This window comes from Nymphalis io, chromosome 7 (genome assembly GCF_905147045.1).
Source record: "Nymphalis io chromosome 7, ilAglIoxx1.1, whole genome shotgun sequence".
Taxonomy (NCBI): domain Eukaryota; kingdom Metazoa; phylum Arthropoda; class Insecta; order Lepidoptera; family Nymphalidae; genus Nymphalis; species Nymphalis io.
The window spans coordinates 263,880-278,671 of NC_065894.1; the positions used below are offsets into that span (position 1 = coordinate 263,880).

Below are 14,792 nucleotides of genomic sequence, written 5' to 3' on the forward strand. Positions count from 1 at the left end.
TGCCTCGGAAAGCACGTAAAGCCGTTGGTCCTGTGTCGGATTGCCGTCCCATCGGATTATGAGAGTTAGGGAACAGAGAATGCAGCTGTGTATGCGTACACACTTGTTCACTATAATATCTCCTGCATAGTTGGGTAATCTCCCTTGAGTTTGGCCACGGTGGTCGAAATCGGTCTGGAGGACATTACGATGTCATATAATATGCAAATAGTGCAACGAGTCCAAACGGGTGTCACCTGTTCTCAGTACAACCGCTGGCAGCTTATCATTTAATTTAATTTGTGAAATAACAATTGTTTCCGATATGAACTACTTCCTCGGCGTCAGCAGTTTTCTTGCCAGGTTAAGGATCAAATTCATTAATGAAATTCTTACAGAATATACTTGCTATACTATATTAAAATATTGTCAAAAGGCTATCTTATCACAGAAATAATGTTATGTCTCATAGTTTGCTAATTTATTCAAATAATGATGATGACAAAACATTTAAAGGGTCACAAATACAAGTGCTGTCGGTGAGCAAGGATATTCTAAGCTCTGTTTATTTAGGTTCATCTCCTGACTTGCACTCTCGGCCAATTACAAGCGCGTCTAAACTATTTGTGTAGCCACTCGTTGAGAAAACATTCGGGATGAAGAATTAAGAAAACATTGCAGTCATGTTATTTTTTTTAATACGTATAATCCGTGGTATAAATGTATTTCGTAATATGATGTAATAATGTTTCTTGCTACGGCATTCATACGATATGTTGGTAATAAAACTTTTTAAGAATTGACTTACTTAACTCATGATAATTAAACGTATCTTTTTAGTCTTTTAGTTGTACACCCTCTCTCAATTTATGTCTCACTATTCCAAAAAAACTTTAAAATATCAACACTGGCATTCCGTATTAATTTATTAAAAAAGACTTAGAACTTTACAGTTTTAAGCAACTTTAAAAAAATATACAAGCCCAGTAAATAGCCAGATGTCTGGTATTCAAATTACATACAATTAACCAAATAATAGCAATTCAAATAACACGCGTAAAGTCGCGAGCACCGGCGACGCGATAGAAACGTGATAACGTAATAAATTTTGTTTCCGCTCAAAAACTATTCAAATAACAAAATTAAATATTATCTAATGTAACATTTTTAGCTTAGCTTCATACTTCACACAGATACTGTTTCTTTCTGGAGAAAACAAACACTTATTGCGATACTTACCTAAGCTGATTATAGTTTAGCTAATTTGAAGATTAACACGATATAAATTTGATATTAATTAAAAATGTTTTTCATGACAGAGTTAATTACGAGTAGAGGGTATCGATATATTGGAATAGCAATTGGTCAGTTTACGTATTTAAATAATATAGGTACACATTTATTTTTATATATCGTGACATAAAAATAAAGTCTATAATGTAATATTAAGCCTAATTTTACTGTAAAAAGTAATAATTCTAATTAAATAAAAGTTATAGTATGTTATTAGCTTTGATTAAAAATGTGTCATAATTTCGTACATGTTTCAAAATATATAGAGACCAAGGATAGTCATCAATATAAAGGTAGGTACGGTTTGTCATAATGTTTGATCTTGAAAGTTACTTAAGAAAGAGTTCGTTTTGCTATAATATATAATACACCTCTAGAAATGCGATCTCTAAAAATTCAATAAGATGCTAAAACTTTTCGATTAAACGAATACATTTGTAAAGTAAGCAACCTGGCTCTTATAGAAATGTAAATATAAAATTATTCTAACCAAAAGTTTGGACGATATTGTAGAACCAGTCGCGGATTCTTAAAATCTCACCCGTCATCACTTTTATGTTAAACGCATCGCATCTTTACATTTCGTAAACGACAGCTTTCCATATTATTATATTCTCAACACAAACGACACAAAGAACCTTATTATCGCCTTATTATTTTAATATTGTTGCAACACTCCAACAATAAGCGACCCCATATTATTTATAAGACACTAATGAGCGTGTAGGCACCTTATACAACAACATACATACATTAAGATATCCGAAATCATATTCGATTCAAAATTGAACCTTATTTATTTACAATTAAGACTGATTGCTTTGATTATCGGTTGTGTCAAAAGTTTGTAGAGTGTACAAAGGATTGACACGGGATGCATCTCGGGCTGTCAAGAGGGGTTTGGAGAGAAAATAAATGCGTAATTATTAGTGGTGCGGCGAAGAGAGGTTCGGGGAAGAGTGCGGGAGGGCTTGTTGTTTTATTAGGCGCTTATTGATGTTCGATTATGTACTTATGTGAGTGTTATGGACAGGTACAGGTATTATGAATGTTTGAATAGACTTCGTAGAGATATACTCGTGCGCGTGTGTTTGTTTTATAACAAGAATTTTGTCAATTGAATTCCTACTTTTACATTTTCGTTTTAAGTAATGTTTGGATATCATTTACTTATATTGTCCTATTTAAGCAAATTCTGTTTTGACGCCTTTGAGCATTGAGGACAATGAGAAAAGTTAAATTAAGTAACTAACTAAAATTAATTAAACAGGTGTTCTTGGTATCATTAATTGTCCTCAGATGTGAAATACGCTTCACGTTTATTTATTTATTTATTTAATAAGCACACTAACTATATTCATATTAAATGGTGGCGTATACGATGGCATATACGATAGCGAATACAAGTGCACACAATATTCACAAAGTATCGCGTCAACGTGTTTTTTTAAAGTTGAAATTAAAATGTATGATTTCATATTTATGTTATATATCACACGATATACAACAATAAACGTTAATATATAACATATCTTAGCTCACGACTGTCATGGTAATAGATCTAGAACTGTATGCCTTACTTCAGTTCCTATAGGTACAATATATACGCCGGTTGGTGTGGTTGGTGGATGCTTGCCTTTCACGCCGAAGGTTGTGGGTTCGATTCCCACCCAGTCAGATATTGAACAAGTCTATTTGTCCTGAGTCTGGTTGTAATTATCTATATAAGTATTTATTTTCAAGAGAAAAATAGTATATGTAGTATATCAGTTGTCTGGTTTCCATAGTACGAGCTCTGTACAAGCTTAATTTGGGATCAGATGGCCGTGTGTAAAAAATGTCCCAGGATATTATTATATATATTATTATTATTATTTTATATTGGGATAATTAAAAATATAGTTACTTTATTCATTGAGCCATGTGTTCAAAGCATGTGGCCAGCCTGACTGCGATATTATTTTAATAACAAATGCAGGTAGAAATAACAACTATTACACACTAATGCATCGTTTCCGCTGCATTTTGCTGTTTGACATGTGTGACAGTAAAATGGTGGACACAATAAGATGGCGGCACCGACTCAGCGCGCGTAATGATTCGCTGCATGCACACTAATCGACGTGACTCGACGATCTCAACTCTTTATCCATTTATGAATTTAATATCAGCTTACTAACTGCTTGACAGAACAGGAATACATACATACATACATGTGTGTATGTCTATAGTATATAAAAATGAACGCAAACATTTTTGACACAAACTATTATTAATAAAAAATATTTCTATCTCATTCTTACATAGTTACAGATAAGTCGTTGTAAATGAGGCTACTTAAACCAAAAGCAAACGTTCTTAAAGAGACTAGACTTTGTATCTTCAACTGCTCCTGAGTCTCTGACCTGATTACATATCTAAAAATGACTGAAATGATAAGTGAGTAATCTTCTTTCATCTTTTCTACGAAGTATTTAAGTAAATAGCATTAATTTATATCCTGCGAAATGTGAAGATTTACCGTTGTATCCTAAAACTCGTAGATATATGTTCACAATTGGTGTAACGCTTTGGGCAATCCCATCTGAGGAGGCACCATCCTCTTATTAATGGTTCTCCTATCATCGGCTGCCTCGTTGGTCTTGTGGCTTGATGTAAGGCCGCAGATATGGAGATCCTGGTTTCAATTCCCAGGTCGGGCCAATAAAAAAGTTATTGGGTTTTTCTGTCAGAAAATTCTCAGTAGCAGCCCAGAGTCTGGAAGTTGGAAGTGTGTACACTCCGGTACATTGGAAAGCACGTAAAGCCGTTGGTCCTACACCTGAACTCTTTAGGTCGTGTCGGATTTCCATCTCATCGGATTATGAGAGTTAGGGAATAGAGAGTGTACCTGAGTTTGCGCACACACTTGTGCACTATAATATCTCCTGTGTAGTTGGCTAATCATTCTTGAGATTGGCCACCATGACCGAAATCGGTCTGGTGGACATTATTCTTCTATTATATAGCAATAATTTGAATTTTTGCGTTTCAATACAACAACCAATACAATAGTGGTTACAAATTGTCGAAAACAAAATTCCTCTAAAAAGATCACCATTCAGAAACAGTTAAGCAAACAACGAAATTGGTCTAATATGGACAATAACTCAGCTGATTATGTTAGCGCAAGTGTTCCTCGCGCTTGACGCATTCCCTCCGCATTCCTCCCTCCACCTCCGCCTTATTGTCGAATTATTATATTTACTTATCGTTAGTTTTTGTCGTTTTTATTATGATTTACTATTATTTGGATGTGTCGTTAGAGGTTATCGAAATTGATGAGCTCAACACTTTAGGAGTACATGCTCCTAAAGTGTTGAGCTTCCACTGTTATAGGTATTACGATAAGTTAGGTGTGATTGCCTTATTTATCTAGTGGTTAGCTTATAATACTGAATTAACTAGGTTAATTCTTGGAAAGCACGTAAAATCGTCGGTTCGCGCCTGAACTATTTGCGGTCACCTGACTCGTCAGATTACGAATGTGACATAATAGAGATTGCACCTGTGTTTGCACGCAGGCTAGTCTCCCGTAGTTGAGAATGACTGCTGTTACTAAAACCGACCAGGTGGATATGATCGTCACCCTCAATGAGAACGATGATGATTAGTATAAATACGAAAATATGATTGCGATTGGTGATGGTCCTTCCATGTTCCATTGTTATGATTTTTTGCATAGAGATAGTTTACCGATCACACTGTAAGAAGTTCTGGTTATCTTGGAATTTTATAAAAAAGGAAAGTATAAAAGCCAGCTATTAACTATTAAATGTTTTAAAAATGAAGTGTGTGTAAAAACTGTGTGTGTGCTACAGTCATTACTTTTACTTAATTTTTAATTAAATATACAATTACGCGAGCTGACAGCCCTTACCTTAATACAAAAGGACGCAATAAAATCGTTAAAACTCAATTAACACTTTATTAATTACACTGAATGTTACCGTCCATATTATTATAATGACCCAAAACTGAAATTTCACATCGACGAGCTTTCACGCATTAATTTTCCTCAGAACTCAATATTTAAAATGGGGAAAATAAATTTTCAATTTTGCATCACAAAGCGATCGACATAATCTGTAATACCGGTATTAAATCGAAACGCGGATGACGCTCGTCATACCTGCGATATGATTGAGCGTATGAATGCTGCATGTGGAAGATCTAATCTCGTTTCAATTAAAAATATTGGGACTGTCAAGGACCCGAGCCCTCTTCAGCGAGTAAGCGGATTGTGTTTAATCGTAAATCGATTGGAGTTACAAGAATTGTGTATATGTAGATTATATTAATATTGAATAATTTTACGCTTATTATCCATTTAAGCTATGTAATTATATTGTTTTATATGGAAATGTAATCTATGTATGTATTTGAAGCGTCATTGAGACTTCGGCCACCGTGCCGCCATTATAAGTATGTGGTATACGTATTTTGATTTTGAAAGAAACGGATGTGATATTTCGTTTTCCACGAACTCTTTCTATTTAGTTAAAATAAATATAAAGTACTGTTTGATACATTTCATAAAAGAACATTTTACAAACAAATGTGAAGGATTTTTTAAAAGATGCACGCGATGACAGCCGTATTATTTTCGAAGATTTTATAATTTAAATTAATATCCGTAATGAGATCATCTGCCAATTAACATATATTATGATATTTGTGAATATCCTAAAACAATTAAACCCGAAGAGTGTGCACTCTTCCGTTGCTTACTCTTCTTATCATTATCACCACGAAATTTCCATATAAGTGCTTAAATTATTCATATAAATCAGAAATCAATTTGTCAGTTCTTTATAAACTCACGAAGAATTGATGAACTCATGAGTCAGTGTTTTCCCCGGCCCTTTTTATATTATTTTCTTAAACAAATCTGTAAAAGTATTTATATTTAAATATGATATTTTTTTTATATAAACTTCCAAGTGCGTTTTTACTGAAAGTATAACATTATAACACGATAATTTAATTTCAATAACCAGTCCAATGGCACGCTCTCGTTTTGATTCGTCAAACGTACCTCCATTGATTAGACGTCAGACGGACGACGGTGGCAAATTATCGATATTATTATCGATATTGTAGCAATTACGAGTTGATCGAGCAAACTGGACAGAGCGATTGCCCGAAATCGCTTATTCACGGCCGCTAGTTGCCTAGTTAGCGCAGCTGCTCTGTGGGCGTAAACTACGAGCGGTAGCGATTTCGTTTTATTAATTATTTATTAAAAGTAAGATATGCTGTACAATATTTGTATTATTATATTTTTGTATTCAAAATATTTTTTCACAGTTATATAATATAGTTGCAATAGACATACTTAATAATCCAAATTTCACAATTTAAAATCCTAATGTCATTAAATCCAAATTATGTATTGAGTATTTAAGTCATCCCGTTCTTTCTACGATACGTTTCAAAGAGATCAAATAACATTCTATATCCACTACGATGCAATGGTCTTAACTCTAGCCTATTTCGCTATCTCTTGTAACATCTGCATAACAGTTATACTGCACGTAAAACCCGCTGCCGACGCTCACGCTCGTCGCCTCCGCCTCGCTCCAAGCCACACCAGCATATAATTTGCCCGTGACATGCCTCGTCTTGTTTATTTTACGGCCGCTGTCGGAAGTCGGCTCACGGTCTCGTTAACTCTATATTTTCATTACTATACGTCATTGTTACCGTGTGACTTGCGCAATCAATGATATGAATTGGAGCCTTTTTAACATTTCCGCTTCCACCAATCACGCGTAATTATTGGGTATCTGTTATTGCGTATAAGTAGTTTATTTTATCTCGGTGTTATAACGTAACTCGGGGTTTAGTTGTCTACAAAATAATAGGTACTTCATGTAATAATTTATACACTATTATGCATTTTTCTTCACAGTAAACAATACATTATTTCTCGTACCACGTATGGACTCCTGCGCATCTCTTTGACATATAATCAAGATGACACAAATTAACAAACATTTTTTTATTTATTGATCAACTTCAATTAAAGTCCACCTCACCTGCGCCTTTAAATAAGTGGTTAGATTATCCACACACCTCCCAATTACGGTTCAAAGTGAAAGCTGTTAAACTGTCACCGTTAACCGCATATTAACTTATTGACTAATCAAAATCTGTCGGACGCACCCCAAATTGAATAATAACCTGTTAAGGCGAGGCGCCGAGCGCGGGCGGCGCGGGAACCGTCCGCAGCGTCATTGTGCCGCAAATTGCCGCCAAATTGAGAACAGACGCAATCGCAACTCCATTTAGCCCGCGCCTGCACCTGATTGGTCGACACGCCCCGCTCCCCGTTCGAAAACTCCATTCAAAGCCGCCCGAAGAAATGAAATTATGCACTCCGTAAATAAGAACGCCTTTGTGAACTCACTCGCCTTATTTAAACTGTCACCGGTTTCAGAACGGCTCCTTGGCTTAATGAAATTGCTGAGTGTCCGCTCGGAGTGACGGCTGACGGCGTCATTGCGAGCTCCGGCGCTGATAAATTAAGGCTGTGCCCCCGAGCTCATTTCATTTGTAACGGGTTAATCTATTAATTGTTTTAACTTGCACTTGCTCCATTCCCTTAAAAAAATGCTTGTCTTTTATGATTATTTATAGGTCTTATCAGAAGAGTTATGAGAAATTATGTGACGCCAGTAATGTTAACTATGTGGCTAATATTTCCAATGTTTACGATATGTCTTTAGATCTTTGTCTTGCTACTCTACCGGTCCAAAAGGCTTTTTGTACACCCGTCTAGAGGTTGGACCATTCACTCACTATGTGTTCCAACTACCATCAGGTAGTTAGTACATTTGCACGGAGGCATTTTTAAAAGATTATTTTTTTAATTCCATAAAGAGCTGCCTAGAACATAGAAATCTGAAGTTTCTTATCTATTTAATATGAATCATTAAGAGTAGAAAAACACTGGGAGAAAACCTACATAATATGTATATTAAGGAAGTACTTAATTCGCATTTAATAAAAAAATGCTCTTTTTTTCTCTTTCACAAAAAAAAACAAAATTTCTCCACTATAGACCTCAACATGAACTTTAAACAGATTATACCAAGAAAAATGTAAAGATATTATCCGTAATTAAACCGGCTCGAAGTTCGCACTTACACTAATCAATTTTGATTTATCAATGAGTAAAATATGAACAATGTACTTACAAAGCGGTTACGTTTAACAGATACTAATAATAGAGTAGCGGGCCCAGAACGCGGCCCCGGGGGAGCCGGCCCTGAGGGACACTTGCCGCCTTGATTGTACGCTTATCCCTTTTGTGCCACAGATTAGATATTGTAGCCGAGTGCTACACTTTCGCTCCTGATTGCTGAATACTGCGATTCACGCTCAATAATATTAGTACAGGAGGGTTGATACTGTCTAATGCGTTATTGTTGATTAAAACATAATAATATTAAGTGTATTTGTTCATATACTTTAGTTTATGAAAACTGTTCTTACAGTTCAATATATTTTTAAATAATTTTCATTGCATATAATGTTAATAACCCTCAATATAGGTCCATACCCAACACTTCATCATCATCATCATGACAAAGACCTCTCCCAAGGATTTACATGTTAGCCGGTCTTGCGCTGGCCGCATCTAACGGCTTCCCGCGAGTCTTTTTATAGCAATGATGATCCCCCCAATTATTTGATTGACGACCAACGCCACAAGTGGTAAATAATTTTACATGCATAGCTGCGCAATACACTGTCAGAAAATATATTAAAGTCAATTAAATTTTAAGTGTAATTTTTTAATGATTATGAACAACCTGTTAATCAAATGTTTAAATTCACGTGGACGATGGATACGTGATGATGATTATGATGATGATGGTGATGGTAATGGTAATTTTATCAATTTTCTAAAAACCCTTTCAATTTCTGAAATAAAAAATATGTACAGGTACTTGAAGTGCAAATGAACCTAATTATGCTACTGTTGGTTGCGCGATTACTGCGCGGACAGGAAACTTGCCCGAAAAAATCTAACACAATAAAAATCTATATCGAAAATAATATGTAGAGTTACAAAAAACAATAAACATGACACTTATAATTTTATAAAATGTTTAATTCATTACGCCCTTAACGTACAATTTAAACAGATAGTCCATTCGAGCAACTATCGTCATTTCAAAGTTAGAGACATTACGCAGCTTGTTTGCTTCACTTTAAAATTACCCTCTGTTATTGGAGTTAGCTTTCTAACTTTAAATCCAACAGCTATAGAATCGCACGGGTACCCAACAAATTGTTTTGCAAGCATTACAAATACGACCCTTAAACTAATGTGTCCAGTTGCAATGGTCTCCATTCGAACATTGTTTCGCTCGTGTCGGAGGCCTTCCGGAGCTAGGCTCTGTCACATACAAGTAATAAATTGTCGGGTTGGAGTAATTCCCTCGCACGGCGCTACGCATCATTAACGGGCCCGAATGTGCTGCCAAATTAACAATTACACGAACCTTTGTGCCTCTATGTTAATTAGGAAATTCAGAGCGCTGCCGAGCCGAGCCGCGCCGCGCCGTGCGAGTGTGTACACGTACAGCCCCAATTACACGCTTTTGTGGACGTAACATCACAGTGAAGGATTGTCTGTTTGTGAGATGTATCGAAAGTACAAATTACTTGTAATTGCTATTGCTTGCATATTTTGTGTATTACTTCATTATGAAATTAAAATTATACTTCTTTGTAGTAATGCTACCTGACTGCCATAAAAATACGCGGAACGAAATGACAGAAGTATTTCATTATATTTTGTAAGTCTATTCTTATAATAGATTGCATATTTGCACTTTATATTGAGTACATGTAGTTTCAGATGGTTCTCTTGTTATATGTGTTTTATTATGGATTATAAAGAGAAAATATTCAAGTCTCTCTCTAACATACACACGCATACTCATATTCTCTCGTCCGCATATGATCTTAATAGGGTGTATCAAAAAAAATGTCTGTTTTTTAACCAAATATTTGTATTATTATTTCTTTCATATAAAATAAAATTAATACTTGAAGAGTAGTCCATTGTTATCAACCGTCATTAGCCATCTGCTAGCCAATTGCTTGATGCCACGCTGATACCATTCCTTGGGATTACTGTCAAAGAACTCTTGGACCGCAATTTAAGCTTATGCAAAATTATTAAATATTTTCCCTTGAAGAAAATGGTGTATGGATCGAAAGAAGTAGTAATCTGATGGTGAGAGGTCTGGACTATATGGTAGATGAGGCAGGAGTTCGAACCCATGAAGTTCTTCAACCTTTTCTTTGGCTCGACGGCAAGTGTAAGGACGAGCATTATCTTGTTGGAATAAAACTCCTTTTCGGTTGGTCAAAGCAGGATAACGCTCTGATAATTAATCTGATGATTAATCTGATAATTTGGCGTAAAATTTATCCAGTTGTTCACAGTAGAGTTCAGAGTTCATAGAGCATCCATCAAGAACAAATTGGTGATGTATAACACCTTCAAAATTCCAAAAAACGCAAAGCATGGGCTTTTATCAAATTGCCCCCTTGCAGCAACCGGAAAAGCAGTTTGACCGCGACCTAGCCATTGCTCACGGGTATTCGGATTTCGCCAGTAAGCCCACTTTTCATCACAGGTGATAATCTTCCGGTAAAATCTCATATCAGCAAGGTTTTTCAGTAAATTTTCACAAATTGCTAACCTTTTAGCTGATTGCTGAGGAATAAGTTAATGAAGGACCAGTCTACTGCTCTTTTTCACCTTCCTCATGGAGCTTAGATGGCGACTTACAGTATTTTTTGACACACTACGCTCCCTGGCATGTTCGCGAGTACTTGTAGACGGATTTGACTTAACAGGCTTTCTGCAGAACCTCATTAATATCCATTAATGGTCGCCTGGAGTCCTTCTTCCTTTCCAACGTCGTATCTCCACTGCTACATTTTTCAAATCAACGCCGCGCAGTGCACTGATCAAGGACACCTTCACCTTCATATTTAATAATTTCACGAGTTGCTTGAGCGGCTGTAAATTTTTTTTTCCAGTAATGCCTTATAATTACGAGAATTTCGTAGAAAACTGTTACATTTCTTCTCTGAAACAAATAACTAAACCAGGCTTTTTTTTAAAAAGTCGGATAGGAATAATCAAGTTTAGAGAATGCTCTAAAGGAATTATTAAGTATTGGTAAGTATAAAATAGGAATAAAATATTTACAGACTTTTAAATCTTAAATATGATAAAACGGTCTTTTTTTTTATACACCCCCATATTTTCGCTATTCTTATGCTGTGTGCTTCGTTGCTTAGCATTTTCTATACAGCTGAGAGATATACTTTAAATGTCCTCAAAACAAAGAGAATAACTCTTTCGTTTTTGAAGTAAACATTTAAGTAATTATTATTATTAAAAAAAATCTAATATCCAATATGCTACAGTAAAAAAAAAATTTGTTTTCATTAATGTATTTGAAAAGTATTACAAATATTGCTACGTAGGGAAATCTTTACAATCGAATTAGCGTGTGATGGTTTCTGATGTAATCAGACGTATAATCGCATTTCCGCGTACGAGTGTCGGGCTGGGCTGATCCGCAAACAATCACATGCGCGTCGCGAGCCCAACTCCGCACCAAAATCAGATTGACACTGGCATACGGGATCAATCATCCTAAGATTAATTGCTTTCACTACGAAACGCTGGCTGTAGATCAAGAATACTTTGCTGTAGCCGCAATTTTGTTAGTCGGGACATACTTGATGATTTACAATATCATTGTAATAGACAATAATTGATAATTTATGAATTAATAAATATACGTCGTGGATATTTCAGTCGCCATTAAGGATCAAATCATAAAGTACAAAGAATAACGAGAAATGTTTCATAGAGCCACTAGGCAGATTTCAGCTTTCTTAAATTAAACTCGCGGTTTTGCAAAAATACACGCGAATATTACAGCAACGGTCGACAGGGTCGTCAACAATTTTCGTAATTTCATAGATCTTGATATATATCACGAAATAAAAATATCTAAAAATAACAGAATCGCGTTGTGTGTCTTACATGTTTATTTAGCTTATCCGACGTCTATACTAATATTATAAATGCGACAGTAAATGTGCTTGTCTGTCTATCTGTTACGCTTGTGCGGCTAAATCACTAAACCGATTTTGATGCAATTTGGTATGAATCAAGCTGACACGCAGAAGAAAACCAGCATAATATAAATATTACTCTTACATAGGAGCATATAATTATGTTACAATTAATAAGTTATTAAATAACGCAATGTTTGACCGAAGTTATCGAGAAATATAAAAAAAAGCAAAACCATGAAAAACATCGTAATGGATCGAACGCAACGGATACCTAATCGCATTTCCAGTTCCCATATCAAGTAACGTTCAGCGTTCCGGGAAATTCGATTTCCCGAGCGTGGAGCGCCCCGAGCAAGTGTAACGCCGACGAACAATTAGGCGTGGGCCTAATCTCGCGCCACAATCAGACTGTCACCGGCTACCGCGGTCCAATCAATATCGTGGACCGCCCGCCGGCGTCCCGGCTTACACGTACGTGTGTGTTCGTGTACGATTATTATTATCATTCCTCATTTCTGCTCGGTTTGTATTTTAATTATTCACGTTTCGTGTTTCATGTATTTTATTTGAATTAATTAAGCCAGCTTCTCAAGTTGAGCTATTATAGATTCTTGTCTGAAGCTCTCAAATGACCAATAATCCATCAATTAATGTAAACTTCGATAATGTAACTTGTATCTTATATCTCAATACAACCTGTATCGCGAAACATGATGAAAACAAACTAAAAGTAAATATAACAATGAAAATATTTGGAAAAATTAATGTTCTTTCTAAGTATATCGAAAGCATTAAAATAGAAAAATCACCGCTGTTTGGCTCTGTTTGTTCGGACTGGTTTTACGCATTAATGCGAAAAAAGTGTGCATCCTTGATTCACAGGGTGCGGGCCAGCTCCAACAAAATTCTAAGCATGATTGCTAACAGACTGGACTGTGTATTTATAAACCGCCGTTGTAAAGTTTTAGCTGGACCAGTAAATTATATAATAGTAGCTAGTAGTGTTTATTTTATTTTTTAGTTAAAACTGTTAATAATAAATAAATCATTATTATTATTATTGTACAAAATAGATGTAAGGATTTATTGATCGTTAAACGCCTAATATAATATTATTTTTGCACAAACAAAGGTGACGCAAATATTCGGTTATTGAATCTTACAATTCGTTACAGACATAATGCGATCCGAATAAGAATAGGAAGCTCTTTTCGCCATTTTCTGGCGTCAAAGCTATCGATAAAACCAACCATACCTGGCTAATAATACCTGGCCGAGGTAAGCAAAAAAAAAAATTTAAAAAAATATTTCTTTTTAAATATTATATTTTTTTTATCGAAAGTATATTTGGAATATATATAAAAGTATTATAAAGTAAATTATGTATTTCCATTATGTCGCTCAAAAGCAACATATTTAAAGGTTGATTTTTAAATAATTCTCACGATGATTGTTGTTCGATCTTCATTTAAAAAAAAAACATTAAAATGTTATACAATTGGGAAGTAATTTAAAGCAAAGATGAGTGTACACGTCACAGAGATAATATACACAGTAAAAGTTGGAAAAATAGCTTAAAACATTATTATTTTTATACTTTTTAAGAGATCAATTTTCATATTTAGAGCGATCAATTATTATTCTATAACAAATAATAAACACATGTAGAGTCGCAGCGTAAAGTATGTGTAGACGAATTGAAGAGAACCGATAGAGTCTAAGATTATCGACTTTAACCGAACAAACACTTCGGATTTATTATATAGAAGGTAAGGATTAGTTCGACCAATTATGTTCGCGTTATGTCCACTAATAACAAAACATCTTACTATACATCAGTTGGCACAGTACGAAGCCCCCGACATAGGACGTTGTTGAATGAATGCCTTTATAATCTACATAGTATCCCGGGCGCAGGTAGCGAGGTAGGACAGAGCCAGTAGGTAGTGGGTAGTCTGAATATAATAGAGTGGAGTATTAATTTGCGCCGCGAACGTGGATCGAGTTTAATTAACAAATTTAATTAGAAATTAACTGTTTCGCAGAGACGAGCGCCCGTCGTTAGGGTTGTCACACTCGTGGGAATTTGAATTCGTATTATTATTATGTAAATACGAATTAAATTAATTGATATATTAGAACTTTATTAAGAAGTTTAACAAGTTTATAGTTTTCATTAATAAGTTTATGCAGTACCTAGTAAGTTTTATTTTATTAAAATATAAAATTCTCTTGAAAATTCTTGACACAATTTTTTTTTTAATATATGTAAGTATTTGTTTAAATTACCACAAATTGATATACATTATTATTAATGTTGGTGATGTTTTTAATATATTAATTGTTTATTTTAA

At 34.9% G+C, this 14,792-nt stretch overlaps 1 protein-coding gene across 1 annotated transcript in view; it reads left to right on the forward strand.

The window, feature by feature from the left end:
• The window catches only part of LOC126769720 (visual system homeobox 2-like), a 121,122-nt gene that overhangs the window by 88,916 nt on the left and 17,414 nt on the right, over positions 1-14,792 (forward strand). The gene's annotated exons all lie outside the window — the stretch shown is intronic.